Below are 20,125 nucleotides of genomic sequence, written 5' to 3' on the forward strand. Positions count from 1 at the left end.
CTGCTTCCAAACATTTATGAAAATAAAAAAATTAGCAACATCAGTTCTCAAATTGGAGCGAGCCTGAAAAAAGTCATATTTTTGAAATGAAAATAATCAAAATGAGAAATATGGAAGCTGGAAATTTAAAAAGACTCAACCATTTTAGGCCAAGTTTGCAATCTTAATGAGAATCAATTTTGCCAAAATTGGAAGTTACATCTGGAGGATGTGGATTAAATTGAGGATAGTGTGATGAAATATGTCTTTAGGTGTGTGAAGTTGCTTGAATTTCATGGTATGATCCAACTATACTTGGTGGAAGGAATTCATTGAGAATTTCATGATATGATCTAAGAATAACTTGGTTAATGATATTTTGTACAAAAACTAGAAAATGATCAAGAATAGTTTCATTTTTTTTTTTTATAGTTTTACTATTTATTTTTATAGTTACTACTTGTCCTCATCTAACCTTAACATTCGATACATTATAATTATAGAGCCAGTTAGGAGAACTTTGAATTTATCCTTGGGGTCTATGATCTCACATGTACTATGTAATGTGTCAATTTATTTTTCACCGAACAAAAAATTATTCAAGCTCATAGTATAATTACTGTTAATATTTTAATTATTTTAAGTACATAATCTAATTATTTTTAATATTTAAGTTTGTCCAATGTCATTCTCTTATTCTTTCTAATATTTAATAGGCCATTGCAGAAATCAAAATTGTCTACTCTTTGGTGGGAGCATAGAATGTTAAATTATATTTAAAAGCTTTACTAAAAGTTAGGTAAAAAAGAAAGGATGGCTAAGGGATTGGGCATAAGATGCACATATAAGGAATAACATTAATTTCTTGGGCATTGGTTTTTTTAACATCTAGATTTGGTGGTTAATATAAGATGATGGAGACCATTAAACAATATCTTCCATAAATAATTTTTATCACCCCAATAAAAGTTAGTCGCTATGACAATTAAAATATGATATATTAGTATCCAAGATAAACAAGAGACAGAAAGTGTTATAGTTCCTTCCAATGAAGAAGGTTTTAAAAACATTAAAAATATAAGATTGAATTTAATTATAATAAAATATTATTGTGAAATCTTAGTGCTTATCATCATGAATCAAAATGTGGAATCATAAGAATTTCATGCAATAGTTAAAGGTGTCAAGATTAAAATATAGGTAAAATTTGAAAGTGATCTTTTAAAATAACTAATATATAATTCCTTTTTGCCGATGGAATTATGATGTAATTGTAGTAAATACATTTTTTCATTCATATTTTTTTACTATTTGAAGGATGCACATTAGCATCTCAATTGAATTACACTACCAAAGGAGATGATATATGGAATGATGTAATTGTAGTAAAGACATTTTCTCATGAAAAGACTATTTCCCTAATTGGGCAATTTGGAAAACCCCATGGGATGGATCGATGGCCAGATCATTAATGTTATCCTTAATTAATTTCACATTGAACTCATCCTCATCAGCAAAATGAAACATGGGGATTCTTGCCTTCCTCTTTTCTTTTTCATTGCAAAAATCTATATCCCTTTTCACAAACTATTTGGAATTAGGAGACTAGCCTATTGTTTCCTTCCCTTTTAAGGGAGTGGGTATACACATCATGGTCTATCAACTCCTCATAATCCACAAGCCTAATGGAATCTCTAGTTTCTTTCTCATCCACATTATTCTATGGAAAAAAAAAAAAAAATTTATTGGTAGTTACAGGGTTGCTCGTCTCATCCAAGGCATTCATTTTTATTAATTTTTAACCATAGATGAGATAATTTCATTCTGAGAAAAGCATGGAGAAAGAGGCGACCCCATACCACCTCCAAACATTATTTCATTGGATTCAGTGATCTCATTTGAACTTGATGTACTATATTATTCCTTCTTCTTCCATTTCATGTTCATTTGCACTTTGACCTTCTCAATATTGACCTTTTCTTTGCCTTTATTGTTTCCATTTCTTGGTGCCAGTGATCTAGTTGGATAGTTTCTACTAATATGACTACTCTTGAAATAGCTAAAGCATGTAGTCTCACTCAACCATCTGTTGTAGTTGCCTCTGAAATGTTTTCTAATAAAATTCTCAGGAACATGTCCATATTCTTGACAATAGTGGTAATTGCACCTTGTGTTGTAATCTCAATTGTAGGATTTTTCATTTTGTTGTATCTTTGTCTACTTATTTGATGTCTGATTGGCATTAGACCTACATTCATATGGTTTATGCCCATACTTTTGACACTTGTGACAATATCCTTCAAATCTCTATTTGCTTAGTGTCTTGGTCCTCCATTCATATGCCTGATGTCCTTACTTATTGCACTTATGACAATAGCCCTTGCATTTATGCTTAGGTTTCTTATTTGCATTGTTTCTATTGCAAAGATTTGTTTTCTAACGTAACTTTCCACAATTATGACAAGTGGGTTTGTAGTTCTTACCTTTGTTGTTTCTTTGTTCACCACTTTTGGATAATTATCCTTCCTCACTACTGGTGTATCCTAATCCAGTAGTATCATTGTTAGATCTAGGATATCTCATTAATTTCTCAAAGTATTTGATGGATTGTTGAAACTTTTAGCAAATTCCTTTTCTTATCTCAGTTCATTCTTTAGTTTTTCATTATGTAACTTCAAGGTTGTGATCTCAAATGTCCTTTCCATTCAATTCATGATTAGAAATCATCAATTGATTCATTGTATCCAATTTCATGTTAGTAATCTTTTGCACATTTGATGTCTTCTCTTCGAGTCTATTGGTCAGTGTTCCTTTGTCATCTTCAATCATGATTTTTTCTTCCTTAGCTTTCTTTTTCTGCTTGATCACCTCACATAGGAATACTATTGGACTTCTTGCTCTATCTTAAGATTTATGACCTCTTTAGTTAAGGCACCATTCTTTTCCATTAGATCTGTAATAGTTGCATCAAACTCACTTGAGTTTCCATTTGCAAATAATTTAGTAGTGTCTTCCTCTTGGTAATGAGTGTCATGTTTCTCAATAGCTATCTCTTTCCTTCTCCTTAATGAACATTGTAGTTCATCTCTTGCTTCCATGAGTTGGTATAGGGAAAGCTAGATTTCAATCTTTTGGTTCTCAATAGTCTTTCCTAACTTGTAGACTTCCATCTTCAAGATCTTTCCTCAAAGTTGTAAAGCTTTCCTTTCTAGAGAACAAGGCTCTCATACCAATTCTTTGAAATAACAATAGGAAAGTAAAATCTTGGCGAGGGGAGGGGGGGTTGCGGGGTTGAATTAGTACTTCAAAACTTCATCCATAAAATATTCACCACACATTCGTCTCACAATTTAGCATGAACACTAAAATAGCTAACTACACATGTTCATCCATAGCATGAAACAGATAACACATAACACAATAAATTTTCTACCCATAAATCCTCCAATGAGAAAGTAAAATTGGGGTGGGGATGACACCCGCAAATCTTCACTATTGCAGCTATACAGTGTAACCAATTAAGGTTACAAGAAGTTTGACCATAAACTATGATCTACCTTGTGAAAGGTCTGTCTTGTTAAAAGATTACAAAGACTATACAAGTCCATCATTAACTTGGTCAAGAAGAATGCAGAACTGGAAGACAATTTTGATAGGGTTTCTAATTCCCTAGTGTAGGTGACACATTCAGTGGCCACCAATCTCTACCTCACATAGGATAACAAGGAAGACACTCGTGATGCTAAAGACATGGAGATGACTCACTCACTATATAAATTTTTGGTTGATGACTACTAGTGACTCCTCCTGACGAATCTAGGTAACCAGGGCAAGGAGGGTTAGTTTCTGCTTGTGTGCTTTCAATTTTTTGTTGTTGTTGTAATTATTAGGTTTTTTATTGGCTCGAGGACTCTCTTTGTTAGTTTATACTAGACTGGTTTAATGACCACTGTGTATATTTATGCTAAGTTTATGTACAATGTTGACATTCCTATCATTTTAAGTATTAATAGTATTAAAAAAAACTTTATCATGGGGTTTTTTGAAGGTTAAGAAGAGGGTTGGATAATTGCATGGTAATGACTTCTGAATGATTCTTAGTCTGTGTTTTCCTTTGTATGGGTAAGCCCCCATTTTGGTAGCTTCTTAATATATAAAAACATTTTAGCTTCTTAAGAAATTAAAAAAAATATTATAGTTTCCCTATGAAGTCCTTTAATTATTTAATCAAATATTCAAGTTTAAATATCCATAAAATTATAAATATTAAAATTCATTGAAATGATTTTTTATTAGATACAATTTTATTAATATATATGTAACATTTCATCACTTTGAATACCAAAGATTTCAAACTTTTAAAAAAATCAAGAGAATTTCTTATAGATTAAAGTAGAAGGAAAACCAAAGATTTATATGGTTAGTTAGAATAGAGTTACTCATGTATAAATAATGCAAGATTCAAACTTAAGTGTACATAAAATTATACATTTTATATAAGCCAAGTTTATGTACAATGTTGACATTCCTATCATTTTTACTAGTAGTAGGATTAAAAAATATTTTATCGTGGGCATTTTTGAAGGTTAAGAAGGGGGTTGGGTAATTGCATGGTAATGACTTCTAATTGATTCTTAGTCTATGTTTTTTTTTTTTTGTACGGGTAAGCCCCCATTTTGGTCACTTGTTAATATCAATAATATTATAGCTAGTTTAAATTTTTTTTAAAAATATATATTCGCACTACGAAATCCTCCAATTCTTTAATGAAAGATTCAAACTTAATGTACATAAAATCATAAATTTTAAAATTCATTCAAATAAAATTGCATTAGATATAATTTGATTAATATATATGTGACCTTTCATCGCTTTGAATGATTGAATCACTTTTACAAATATAGAAATTCATGTGAAGACTTGAACCAATTCTATCTTTAATGATTTCGCATAAAAGAAACAAATAAACAAACTCAATAAGCTTCAGTATAACATAGAATGGAAAGTTTAAAGAGACAAGTTTAACAACCTATAATATGACATATAAAATGGAGTAACATATTTATTCAAGATAAAGGACTCATAAGCTTATTTCAATGCACATAACCTATGCGAATTAAAAAAACTAACTTGCCTTAGTGCGATAATTATTTTTTTTCAAATACTAATATTTTTCATCAGCAAAGATTTGGGTTATCAAAGAAAGATTTATTTTCTTGATCGACATGATTCTGCATTGTTGGGAATATTTAGTGTTTTATATCCGCACCTAATCAACTTCATCGGAGCAAATCTCTATTATCATACTAACTTTTAAACGGTATCTCTGAGATCCGATGGATTCGGGGTTAGGTTTGATATTTAAGAAATCAATGAATATGTAATTTGCTACAACACTGGAAAATATTTAAATATATCTCTTGGGTTTTATCTATAATATGTTCTAATTCTTTAAATATTCCTATTTCAATCGACCAATTTGTAAAAATACTTCTTTCTGCATTTTTAAATTTGTTTTCTGATTGCATTTCCGAAGTCGTGCAACCATCTTCTGTGGATTAGTTATTTTTGAATTTAACATTGCCGCGAATGGAATTCTTGCAGAATTCTTATTTTTTATTTAAGATTGTTCTTGCAGAATTCGTAACATCCATAAAGATGGGTTTTGTTTGTGCAGCCATAGAAAATCCAGTGGTTCCATGAATGGCTTTGTCGCTTGATTGTTATAAGGAAATTTTAGAAATGATCACTTTGAAGAAGGTGGTATTTATATAGTAATAATCTGAGAATCCGAAATAGAAAAATCGAAGTGAACTAAATGTATGAAAGAGTATAAATACATATTACAAAAGTCAAATTTTGATGGATCACATCTCAATATGACTCAAAGTATGAAAGGTTGCAATTGGACAAAGTTCCACAAACAGCATTCCTTTGATAACTATCAACAACATCTTCAGTAGGGCAACCTGGCAACACACTCCATTCCATGGATCTCATGTCACGGGTCATAACATTAATACTTCCTCTAATCGTAAGCCAAATTTTATGTGACGAAGCTGCAACCATGAAATCTGTCCCATGGGATGACTTGACGGTTCAGCTCCCATATCCCCACGGGAGTGTGCTCGATGAAAGGGATGCCACCCCATGTGGAACCCTCCTCCTCCAACCTCCCCACCAAAAGCAGCTTCCCATTACATACCAGTAACGAAGGCAGAGATGTGTGGGAATTGTACTTGTCACAATTATAATCAATCCGTTGAGGCAACCCTCCTTCGATCTCCTTGAATTCAAACGTTTTCGAATTAATGTCATAACAACCAAAATGGCCGCCATAGTTATGTGTAAAGTAGACAACACCGTTGTGTAATGCGCTGGTCCAAGGGTGTCTATTCCAGTGGAAAGTAGTGAGAATGATGTCTGACGGAATAGCAGGCATGGCACAGACACTGGTCCAAACGTCTGTGGTCGAATTGTATAGCAGCGCACAGTAATCCGTTTCACTTCCATAGAACCCTACAGAAATAATATCAAAATGGCCTGACTTGGAAGAAACGAGTTCAACGGCTGTTCCCTCGGTCCATTCATAACCGTCTGGAATTGGAGGCAACTCAATGCGTTGTTTGGTAACAGGATTAATTATGGTGGGCGGCTTACTGCACGAGGAATTTTCGTAATCAAGAAAGAGGTAAAACCCAGCTGCTGCAGCGCAAAGGTAAAGCTTCGTGGTATGAAAGTGATGATACCAACCCCATTTCTTTTGGCAAAATAAAGGGATTCGAAACCAGCGGTTGAGTGCGGTGCTGAAGAAAGCGATTCCTTGAAAGCCATGCACCATTTGTTGCATCACAAAAAGATGATCATCCTCAACACTGAGGAGACTGAGGGTAGTGGCTGACATTGCCCTCTTCCAGTTTTTGCAAACAGTCTTTGCCCTCATCAATGAGGGCACTGGAAGCCTTCGTAATATCTCATATGTTGCATCTATGTCTAGATTTGGGCACTCTTGATATTCATAGCTATTGTTAGAAATTTCTCTTATTCCAAGGATATCGTTTTGGTGGTTCTGAACTTCAAATTTCATTTGACAAGGGGAATGACGTTGCTTGATCTGTCTTTTGTGTTTTGTGCGGAAGGCTTCTGCTAATTTGGAAAAGGGAATGCCAATAGACATTTTGCACAATGTATTTCGCCATCTACGTACGGTCGAATGTCTTGGTTAGTGAATCCTGGTCCGCCTCCCTGAAAATTCTTTGAACGATTCACTCCACCAACTTTGTAAAAATATGGTGCCCACCCTCCTGAACCTTAGGATCATTCTTCCCACTTTTTTTCCCCGTTTCTTTACTTCAAACACACTAACTTGGAGATTTATCGGGGCAAACTTCGAATAGATTTACAATGAATTTGAAACGAAAGCTATTTGTATTTATACGCTATTCAAAGGATATGTCTAGATAAAATTTAAATGTCTCTTAACTTTGTATAATTAATTATACAATAATTGAGATTTCAATGTGTCTAAATATGTTTATATGTTCGTGAATGTGTAACAAGTATATTAGATTATTAATAAAAAGAAACTATTCATAAAAAATTAAAAAAATTATAAGAAAATTTGTTTTTAGAAGAATTATATAATTATCAAATAGTTAGAAGATATTTTTATTATAATAAGGTGATCAAGATGATTACAAACTAACAACTCAGACTGAAACTATTTCTCGAAAAGTTAAAAAAAAAATCTAGTAATTTGACAGGAACAACCTTATTTTGTATAGTCTAGAATATTAAATTAGTGTATGCATTTTTTTCAATTCTATTTTCTAGTTTTTATTGTATTTATTTATTTATTAATATATTTAAAACTTAAGTGAAATGTTGAATATATTTAAAATAATACCAATGCTTCATATGTTATAATTATTCTAATAATCTTAACAAATTTTCTTTATGCATGATATTTACTTCCATCACTATTATTCCACACAAATATGAAATTATAATACTAATTTTAAAATTGTAAATAATTTTTTTCTACCAACAATATCAATGAAATGAATAACAAGTAGAAATGATCACACAAAATATGAACAAGCAACTTTTAAATGAACAAACAACTAAAATTTGAGTCTCACTCAATTGTCAAACGACATAAATTTTTTGAATAAAAAAGTGACATTCCTTTTATTTCATTCATATCTATATAAATAGTCTTTTCAACTTCCCAATTTCAGTCAAGAACTTGAGTAAGTTATGTTACTCTACACAATACACGAGAAACAATTAATAAGCTATAAGTACTAAACTTTAGGTTCAGTCCCATTTCTTCTCTTCATTTTTTCTTTCTTATAGTTTTGATTATTTACACATTGGTCTATAGAGTAGCCTATCCAAACATCCATAAGAAAACATTGCAATAGTTCATATTAGGTATTTGTAAACAAAAGAAAATATTAGAAACATATGCTAGCGCTAATGATAAAATTCTATTATTCTTTAATTGCTAAATTAGATACTTCTTTTCTTTTATAAATTATAAATTTAATATTTCAAATTATGATAATGTATAAATATCTTAATAACACAAATTAAATATTTCTATTATATTAAGATAGATAATATCTCATGATTACTTCAAAAACATTATAGAACTAAATATCTATAGTTAATGTAAATATTATGCCAATGCCTTTTTTGTGTATTTGTGAATTGAATGACTAATTTGAGAACATATTAAAGATTCAACTAGAAATCAAAATTTATTGAGTATATAAGATGGATATTATAAAAAATAGTGCTTTATAAGTGAAAAATCATATATCTAAGTAAGTAATTTATTTTTATTATAATTTATATTTTAAATATATGTATTTAAAACATATATTCATATTTTTATACATATGTAAACTATATATTTTTAAAATAAAATATTACAATTTTAGAGATCTCTAAAATAAATAATATTAAAGATTAAATATAAAATTAAAATTAAAAATGAAAAAATGATTTAGAATATACACTCAATTGCATTGTGAGTTAGCTCCGCCTCAACAAAATCATCCAATACCACCGAAATGGGCTTGGAGATAGGTCGAATAGATTCATACAAACCCTTAGACATCTCATTGCAAACACACTAAGGAGAGAATTTTATTCCCCTCTACATCCACCTTACCATGTCCATCCCTACCATTGTTTCTACTAAAAAGATCACACCCCTCCATTTTTGGCATCCCTCCTCGAGTGAAAAAGGGACTAAAATTTAAATTCTAAATTTGATTGTGGTGGTTAGGTCAAATTAGTGTCAATACTTAAATTACAAGCTCAAAAATACGTGATTCAGTCAAAATTCCATTTTATATGTTCTTTTAATTGAAGCTCTTTAACATAATTCTAATGTAAAATAATGGGTGTCCAAAAATGGACTAATTATGCATATAACCAAATATAGACAATGATACATATATTTACAACTATAATCTTGTGAATGAAGATAATAAAATAGAGAAAATTATTGTACAAGATCCAATACAATAATTGGGCTTCTGGATGTGCAAAAATTCAAGGATAGAACTAATGTGTTTGAACAAATTCAATGAAGCAAGAATGAGATCTAGCTCAGTGGAAGTCACTTGTGTTGTGCATGCTTAGGAAGGCTATAGGACCAAAAGAAATCAGCACCGCCCAGAATTGAAGTGGAGATCTCAAGTGTGTTAGAGTAACGTGAGAGTTTCAAACTTACTTTTCTATAATAATGAAATATTTCTGTAAGCTTGGTGTATAAAATACCAAAATATACCCTTACTTCTTTGAGATAGTTTTACAAACTAAGCTAAAGAAACATAGATCTCATGTAACCTCAACCTCCACACTCCATATACAATACAACTCCATAGTCTTGATTAGTGTATTTCTTGATTTCCTGAAAAATAAAATAGTACAAAAATAAAAGGAAGAATACTAAAATAGAGGACAAATTTTAATTATAATACAAATTATAAGCATTGTCAATTATATTGATAGAGTTTAAGGAAAATATTTCAATAAATTAAAAACTCTAAAGTGTAAGTATTTTGACAACTTCTATTGAAAAATATGAATTAAAACATTAAAATATTAAACAAAATTGTCAATAACATTGAACTTTAAAGAAAACATAAGTAAGTTTGCTTGACACTATAAAAACAACCCCAACTACTTACATTTTACAAAGTTGAGATGTTTTCATATGATCAACGTGGAAGATTCACCGTGATAAAAGGGGATTGGAGAAACAATGATGTTATAAGCTAAATAACATAAAAAATTAAAGGTACAATAAAATATCCCAGTTCTCAATATTCAATTATGCCAATCTAAATGAGTCGAGTAAAAAGCCTAAAGAAGTTGAAGGGATTTTACAAGAAAGAATAACATGATTGTGTGATCAAGAATGAGTTTGTTGACCCACTCAAACATACAAGATAACATGGCAACTAGTCATAAAGTTAGATGTTACCCAAATTGATATAGACTTTGAAATTAATTTCATTAGTTGAATATTGCAGAAACTGCTAGCTGTCGATCATTTGAAAATTTAATCTTCTTATTTATGTGAAAGACCTCAAAATTTCTTATGAAAAGAGTGAGATAAATAAATAAATATACTAAATTCTAAAACTAAAATCAAGACATAGGATTAAACGAAAATCTAAAGCTTGAAACATTGATAATAATTGTTTTCTCAAAAAGTTTTAAAACAAATAAACCTGCTTCTAAACATTTATGAAAATAAAAAAATTAGCAACATCAGTTCTCAAATTGGAGCGAGCCTAAAAAAAGTCATATTTTTTAAATGAAAATAATCAAAATGAGAAATATGGAAGCTGGAAATTTAAAAAGACTCAACCATTTTAGGCCAAGTTTGCAATCTTAATGAGAATCAATTTTGCCAAAATTGGAAGTTACATCTGGAGGAGGTGGATTAAATTGAGGATAGTGTGATGAAATATGTCTTTAGGTGTGTGAAGTTGCTTGAATTTCATGGTATGATCCAACTATACTTGGTGGAAGGAATTCATTGAGAATTTCATGATATGATCTAAGAATAACTTGGTCAATGATATTTTGTACAAAAACTAGAAAATGATCAAGAATAGTTTCATTTTTTTTTTTATAGTTTTACTATTTATTTTTATAGTTACTACTTGTCCTCATCTAACCTTAACATTCGATACATTATAATTATAGAGCCAGTTAGGAAAACTTTGAATTTATCCTTGGGGTCTATGATCTCACATGTACTATGTAATGTGTCAATTTATTTTTCACCAAACAAAAAATTATTCAAGGTCATAGTATAATTACTGTTAATATTTTAATTATTTTAAGTACATAATCTAATTATTTTTAATATTTAAGTTTGTCCAATGTCATGCTCTTATTCTTTCTAATATTTAATAGGCCATTGCAGAAATCAAAATTGTCTACTCTTTGGTGGGAGAATAGAATGTTAAATTATATTTAAAAGCTTTACTAAAAGTTAGGTAAAAAAAAAAGGATGGCTAAGGGATTGGGCATAAGATGCACATATAAGGAATAACATTAATTTCTTGGGCATTGGTTTTTTTAACATCTAGATTTGGTGGTTAATATAAGATGATGGAGACCATTAAACAATATCTTCCATGAATAATTTTTATGACCCCAATAAAAGTTAGTCACTATGACAATTAAAATATGATATATTAGTATCCAAGGTAAACAAGAGACAGAAAGTGTTATAGTTCCTTCCAATGAAGAAGGTTTTAAAAACATTAAAAATATAAGATTGAATTTAATTATAATAAAATATTATTGTGAAATCTTAGTGCTTATCATCATGAATCAAAATGTGGAATCATAAGAATTTCATGCAATAGTTAAAGGTGTCAAGATTAAAATATAGGTAAAATTTGAAAGTAACCTTTTGAAATAACTAATATATAATTCCTTTTTGCTGATGGAATTATGATGTAATTGTAGTAAATACATTTTTTCATTCATATTTTTTTACTATTTGAAGGATGCACATTAGCATCTCAATTGAATTACACTACCAAAGGAGATGATATATGGAATGATGTAATTGTAGTAACGACATTTTCTCATGAAAAGACTATTTCCCTAATTGGGCAATTTGAAAAACCCCATGGGATGGATCGATGGCCAGATCATTAATGTTATCCTTAATTAATTTCACATTGAACTCATCCTCATCAACAAAATGAAACATGGGGATTCTTGCCTTCCTCTTTTCTTTTTCATTGCAAAAATCTATATCCCTTTTCACAAACTATTTGGAATTAGGAGACTAGCCTATTGTTTCCTTCCCTTTTAAGGGAGTGGGTATACACATCATGGTCTATCAACTCCTCATAATCCACAAGCCTAATGGAATCTCTAGTTTCTTTCTCATCCACATTATTCTATGGAAAAAAAAAAAATTTTTTATTGGTAGTTACAGGGTTGCTCGTCTCATCCAAGGCATTCATTTTTATTTATTTTTAACCATAGATGAGATAATTTCATTCTGAGAAAAGCATGGAGAAAGAGGCGACCCCATACCACCTCCAAACATTATTTCATTGGATTCAGTGATCTCATTTGAACTTGATGTACTATATTATTCCTTCTTCTTCCATTTCATGTTCATTTGCACTTTGACCTTCTCAATATTGACCTTTTCTTTGCCTTTATTGTTTCCATTTCTTGGTGCCAGTGATCTAGTTGGATAGTTTCTACTAATATGACTAGTCTTGAAATAGCTAAAGCATGTAGTCTCACTCAACCATCTGTTTCAGTTGCCTCTGAAATGTTTTCTAATGAAATTCTCAGCAACATGTCCATATTATTGACAACAGTGGTAATTGCACCTTGTGTTGTAATCTCAATTGTAGGATTTTTCATTTTGTTGTATCTTTGTCTACTTATTTGATGTCTGATTGGCATTAGACCTACATTCATATGCTTTATGCCCATAATTTTGACACTTGTGACAATATCCTTCAAATCTCTATGTGCTTAGGGTCTTGGTCCTCCATTCATATGCCTGATGTCCTTACTTATTGCACTTATGACAATAGCCCTTGCATTTATGCTTAGGTTTCTGATTTGCATTGTTTCTATTGCAAAGATTTGTTGCCTAACGTAACTTTCCACAATTATAACAAGTGGGTTTGTAGTTCTTACCTTTGTTGTTTCTTTGTTCACCACTTTTGGATAATTATCCTTCCTCACTACTAGTGTATCCTAATCCAGTAGTATCATTGTTAGATCTAGGATATCTCATTAGTTTCTCAAATTATTTGATGGATTGTTGAAACTTTTAGCAAATTCCTTTTCTTATCTCAGTTCATTCTTTAGTTTTTCATTATGTAACTTCAAGGTTGTGATCTCAAATGTCCTTTCCGTTGAATTCATGATTAGAAATCATCAATTGATTCATTGTATCCAATTTCATGTTAGTAATCTTTTGCACATTTGATGTCTTCTCTTCCAGTCTATTGGTCAGTGTTCCTTTGTCATCTTCAATCATGATTTTTTCTTCCTTAGCTTTCTTTTTCTGCTTGACCACCTCACATAGGAATACTATTGGACTTCTTGCTCTATCTTAAGATTTATGACCTCTTTAGTTAAGGCACCATTCTTTTCCATCAGATCTGTAATAGTTGCATCAAACTCACTTGAGTTTCCATTTGCAAATAATTTAGTAGTGTCTTCCTCTTGGTAATGAGTGTCATGTTTCTCAATAGCTATCTCTTTCCTTCTCCTTAATGAACATTGTAGTTCATCTCTTGCTTCCATGAGTTGGTATAGGGAAAGCTAGATTTCAATCTTTTGGTTCTCAATAGTCTTTCCTAACTTGTAGACTTCCATCTTCAAGATCTTTCCTCAAAGTTGTAAAGCTTTCCTTTCTAGAGAACAAGGCTCTCATACCAATTCTTTGAAATAACAATAAGAAAGTCAAATCTTGGCGAGGGGAGGGGGGGTTGTGGGGTTGAATTTGTACTTCAAAACTTCAACCATAAAATATTCACCACACATTCGTCTCACAATTTAGCATGAACACTAAAATAGCTAACTACACATGTTCATCCATAGGATGAAACAGATAACACATAACACAATAAATTTTCTACCCATAAATCCTTCAATGAGAAAGTAAAATTGGGGTGGGGATGACACCCGCAAATCTTCACTATTGCAGCTATACAGTGTAACCAATTAAGGTTACAAGAATTTTGACCATAAACTATGATCTACCCTGTGAAAGGTCTGTCCTGTTAAAAGATTACAAAGACTATACAAGTCCATCATTAACTTGGTCAAGAAGAATGCAGAACTGGAAGACAATTTTGATAGGGTTTCTAATTCCCTAGTGAAGGTGACACATTCAGTGGCCACCAATCTCTACCTCACATAGGATAACAAGGAAGACACTCGTGATGCTAAAGACATGGAGATGACTCACTCACTATATATATTTTTGGTTGATGACTACTAGTGACTCCTCCTGACGAATCTAGGTAACCAGGGCAAGGAGGGTTAGTTTCTGCTTGTGTGCTTTCAATCTTTTGTTGTTGTTGTAATTATTAGGTTTTTTATTGGCTCGAGGACTCTCTTTGTTAGTTTATACTAGACTGGTTTAATGACCACTGTGTATATTTATGCTAAGTTTATGTACAATGTTGACATTCCTATCATTTTAAGTAGTAATAGTATTAAAAAAAACTTTATAATGGGGGTTTTTGAAGGTTAAGAAGAGGGTTGGATAATTGCATGGTAATGACTTCTGACTGATTCTTAGTCTGTGTTTTCCTTTGTATGGGTAAGCCCCCATTTTGGTAGCTTCTTAATATATAAAAACATTTTAGCTTCTTAAGAAATTAAAAAAAATATTATAGTTTCCCTATGAAGTCCTTTAATTATTTAATCAAATATTCAAGTTTAAATATGAATAAAATTATAAATATTAAAATTCATTGAAATGATTTTTTATTAGATACAATTTTATTAATATATATGTAACATTTCATCACTTTGAATACCAAAGATTTCAAACTTTTAAAAAAATCAAGAGAATTTCTTATAGATTAAAGTAGAAAGAAAACCAAAGATTTATATGGTTAGTTAGAATAGAGTTACTCATGTATAAATAATGCAAGATTCAAACTTAAGTGTACATAAAATTATACATTTTATATAAGCCAAGTTTATGTACAATGTTGACATTCCTATCATTTTTACTAGTAGTAGGATTAAAAAATATTTTATCGTGGGCATTTTTGAAGGTTAAGAAGGGGGTTGGGTAATTGCATGGTAATGACTTCTAATTGATTCTTAGTCTATGTTTTTTTTTTTTTGTACGGGTAAGCCCCCATTTTGGTCACTTGTTAATATCAATAATATTATAGCTAGTTTAATTTTTTTTTAAAAATATATATTCGCACTACGAAATCCTCCAATTCTTTAATGAAAGATTCAAACTTAATGTACATAAAATCATAAATTTTAAAATTCATTCAAATAAAATTGCATTAGATATAATTTGATTAATATATATGTGACCTTTCATCGCTTTGAATGATTGAATCACTTTTACAAATATAGAAATTCATGTGAAGACTTGAACCAATTCTATCTTTAATGATTTCGCATAAAAGAAACAAATAAACAAACTCAATAAGCTTCAGTATAACATAGAATGGAAAGTTTAAAGAGACAAGTTTAACAACCTATAATATGACATATAAAATGGAGTAACATATTTATTCAAGATAAAGGACTCATAAGCTTATTTCAATGCACATAACCTATGCGAATTAAAAAAACTAACTTGCCTTAGTGCGATAATTGTTTTTTTTCAAATACTAATATTTTTCATCAGCAAAGATTTGGGTTATCAAAGCAAGATTTATTTTCTTGATCGACATGATTCTGCATTGTTGGGAATATTAAATGTTTTATATCCGCACCTAATCAACTTCATCGGAGCAAATCTCTATTATCATACTAACTTTTAAACGGTATCTCTGAGATCCGATGGATTCGGGGTTTGGTTTGATATTTAAGAAATCAATGAATATGTAATTTGCTACAACACTGGAAAATATTTAAATATATCTCTTGGGTTTTATCTATAATATGTTCTAATTCTTTAAATATTCCTATTTCAATCGACCAATTTGTAAAAATACTTCTTTCTGCATTTTTAAATTTGTTTTCTGATTGCATTTCCGAAGTCGTGCAACCATCTTCTGTGGATTAGTTATTTTTGAATTTAACATTGCCGCGAATGGAATTCTTGCAGAATTCTTATTTTTTATTTAAGATTGTTCTTGCAGAATTCGTAACATCCATAAAGATGGGTTTTGTTTGTGCAGCCATAGAAAATCCAGTGGTTCCATGAATGGCTTTGTCGCTTGATTGTTTTAAGGAAATTTTAGAAATGATCACTTTGAAGAAGGTGGTATTTATATAGTAATAATCTGAGAATCCGAAATAGAAAAATCGAAGTGAACTAAATGTATGAAAGAGTATAAATACATATTACAAAAGTCAAATTTTGATGGATCGCATCTCAATATGACTCAAAGTATGAAAGGTTGCAAATGGACAAAGTTCCACAAACAGCATTCCTTTGATAACTATCAACAACATCTTCAGTAGGGCAACCTGGCAACACACTCCATTCCATGGATCTCATGTCACGGGTCATAACATTAATACTTCCTCTAATCGTAAGCCAAATTTTATGTGACGAAGCTGCAACCATGAAATCTGTCCCATGGGATGACTTGATGGTTCAGCTCCCATATCCCCACGGGAGTGTGCTCGATGAAAGGGATGCCACCCCATGTGGAACCCTCCTCCTCCAACCTCCCCACCAAAAGCAGCTTCCCATTACATACCAGTAACGAAGGCAGAGATGTGTGGGAATTGTACTTGTCACAATTATAATCAATCCGTTGAGGCAACCCTCCTTCGATCTCCTTGAACTCAAACGTTTTCGAATTAATGTCATAACAACCGAAATGGCCGCCATAGTTATGTGTAAAGTAGACAACACCGTTGTGTAATGCGCTGGTCCAAGGGTGTCTATTCCAGTGGAAAGTAGTGAGAATGATGTCTGACGGAATAGCAGGCATGGCACGAACACTGGTCCAAACGTCTGTGGTCGTATTGTATAGCAGCGCACAGTAATCCGTTTCACTTTCATAGAACCCTAGAGCAATAATATCAAAATGGCCTGACTTGGAAGAAACAAGTTCAACGGATGTTCCCTCGGTCCATTCATAACCGTCTGGAATTGGAGGCAACTCAATGCGTTGTTTGGTAACAGGATTAATTATGGTGGGCGGCTTACTGCACGAGGAATTTTCGTAATCAAGAAAGAGGTAAAACCCAGCTGCTGCAGCGCAAAGGTAAAGCTTCGTGGTATGAAAGTGATGATACCAACCCCATTTCTTTTGGCGAAATAAAGGGATTCGAAACCAGCGGTTGAGTGCGGTGCTGAAGAAAGCGATTCCTTGAAAGCCATGCACCATTTGTTGCATCACAAAAAGATGATCATCCTCAACACTGAGGAGACTGAGGGTAGTGGCTTATATTGCCCTCTTCCAATTTTTGCAAACAGTCTTTGCCCTCATCAATGAGGGCACTGGAAGCCTTCGTAATATCTCATATGTTGCATCCATGTCTAGATTTGGGCACTCTTGATATTCATAGCTATTGTTAGAAATTTCTCTTATTCCAAGGATATCGTTTTGGTGGTTCTGAACTTGAAATTGCATTTGACAAGGGGAATGACGTTGCTTGATCTGTCTTTTGTGTTTTGTGCGGAAGGCTTCTGCTTACTTGGAAAAGGGAATGCCAATAGACATTTTGCACAATGTATTTTGCTATCTACGTACGGTCGAATGTCTTGGTTAGTGAATCCTGGTCCGCCTCCCTGAAAATTCTTTGAACGATTCGCTCCACCAACTTTGTAAAAATATGGTGCCCTCCCTCCTGAACCTTAGGATCATTCTTCCCACTTTTTTTCCCCGTTTCTTTACTTCAAACACACTAACTTGGAGATTTATCAGGGCAAACTTCGAATAGATTTACAATGAATTTGAAATGAAAGCTATTTGTATTTATACGCTATTCAAAGGATATGTCTAGATAAAATTTAAATGTCTCTTAACTTTGTATAATTAATTATACAATAATTGAGATTTCAATGTGTCTAAATATGTTTATATGTTCGTGAATATGTAACAAGTATATTAGATTATTAATAAAAAGAAATTATTCATAAAAAATAAAAAAAATTATAAGAAAATTTGTTTTTAGAAGAATTATATAATTATCAAATAGTTAGAAGATATTTTTATTATAATAAGGTGATCAAGATGATTACAAACTAACAACTCAAACTGAAACTATTTCTCGAAAAGTTAAAAAAAAAATCTAGTAATTTGACAGGAACAACCTTATTTTGTATAGTCTAGAATATTAAATTAGTGTATGCATTTTTTTCAATTCTATTTTCTAGTTTTTATTGTATTTATTTATTTATTAATATATTTAAAACTTAAATGAAATGTTGAATATATTTAAAATAATACCAATGCTTCATATGTTATAATTATTCTAATAATCTTAACAAATTTTCTTTATGCATGATATTTACTTCCATCACTATTATTCCACAAAAATATGAAATTATAATACTAATTTTAAAATTGTAAATAATTTTTTTCTACCAACAATATCAATGAAATGAATAACAAGTAGAAAGGATCACACAAAATATGAACAAGCAACTTTTAAATGAACAAACAACTAAAATTTGAGTCTCACTCAGTTGTCAAACGACATAAATTTTTTGAATAAAAAAGTGACATTCCTTTTATTTCATTCATATCTATATAAATAGTCTTTTCAACTTCCCAATTTCAGTCAAGAACTTGAGTAAGTTATGTTGCTCTACACAATACACGAGAAACAATTAATAAGCTATAAGTACTCAACTTTAAGTTTAGTCCCATTTCTTCTCTTCATTTTTTCTTTCTTATAGTTTTGATTATTTACACATTGGTCTATAGAGTAGCCTATCCAAACATCCATAAGAAAACATTGCAATAGTTCATATTAGGTATTTGTAAACAAAAGAAAATCTTAGAAACATATGCTAGCGCTAATGATAAAATTCTATTATTCTTTAATTGCTAAATTAGATACTTCTTTTCTTTTATAAATTATAAATTTAATATTTCAAATTATGATAATGTATAAATATCTTAATAACACAAATTAAATATTTCTATTATATTAAGATAGATAATATCTCATGATTACTTCAAAAACATTATAGAACTAAATATCTATAGTTAAAGTAAATATTATGCCAATGCCTTTTTTGTGTATTTGTGAATTGAATGACTAATTTGAGAACATATTAAAGATTCAACTAGAAATCAAAATTTATTGAGTATATAAGATGGATATTATAAAAAATAGTGCTTTATAAGTGAAAAATCATATATCTAAGTAAGTAATTTATTTTTATTATAATTTATATTTTAAATATATGTATTTAAAACATATATTCATATTTTTATACATATGTAAACTATATATTTTTAAAATAAAATATTACAATTTTAGAGATCTCTAAAATAAATAATATTAAAGATTAAATATAAAATTTAAATTAAAAATGAAAAAATGATTTAGAATATACACTCAATTACATTGTGAGTTAGCTCCGCCTCAACAAAATCATCCAATACCACCGAAATGGGCTTGGAGATAGGTCGAATAGATTCATACAAACCCTTAGACATCTCATTGCAAACACACTAAGGCGAGAATTTTATTCCGCTCTACATCCACCTTACCATGTCCATCCCTACCATTGTTTCTACTAAAAAGATCACACCCCTCCATTTTTGGTATCCCTCCTCGAGTGAAAAAGGGACTAAAATTTAAATTCTAAATTTGATTGTGGTGGTTAGGTCAAATTAGTGTCAATACTTAAATTACAAGCTCAAAAATACGTGATTCAGTCAAAATTCCATTTTCTATGTTCTTTTAATTGAAGCTCTTTAACATAATTCTAATGTAAAATAAT

Source organism: Cupressus sempervirens, chromosome 10, assembly GCF_028749045.1.
Source record: "Cupressus sempervirens isolate cs-2001-9-10 chromosome 10, ASM2874904v1, whole genome shotgun sequence".
In the NCBI taxonomy this organism is placed as follows: Eukaryota; Viridiplantae; Streptophyta; class Pinopsida; order Cupressales; family Cupressaceae; genus Cupressus; species Cupressus sempervirens.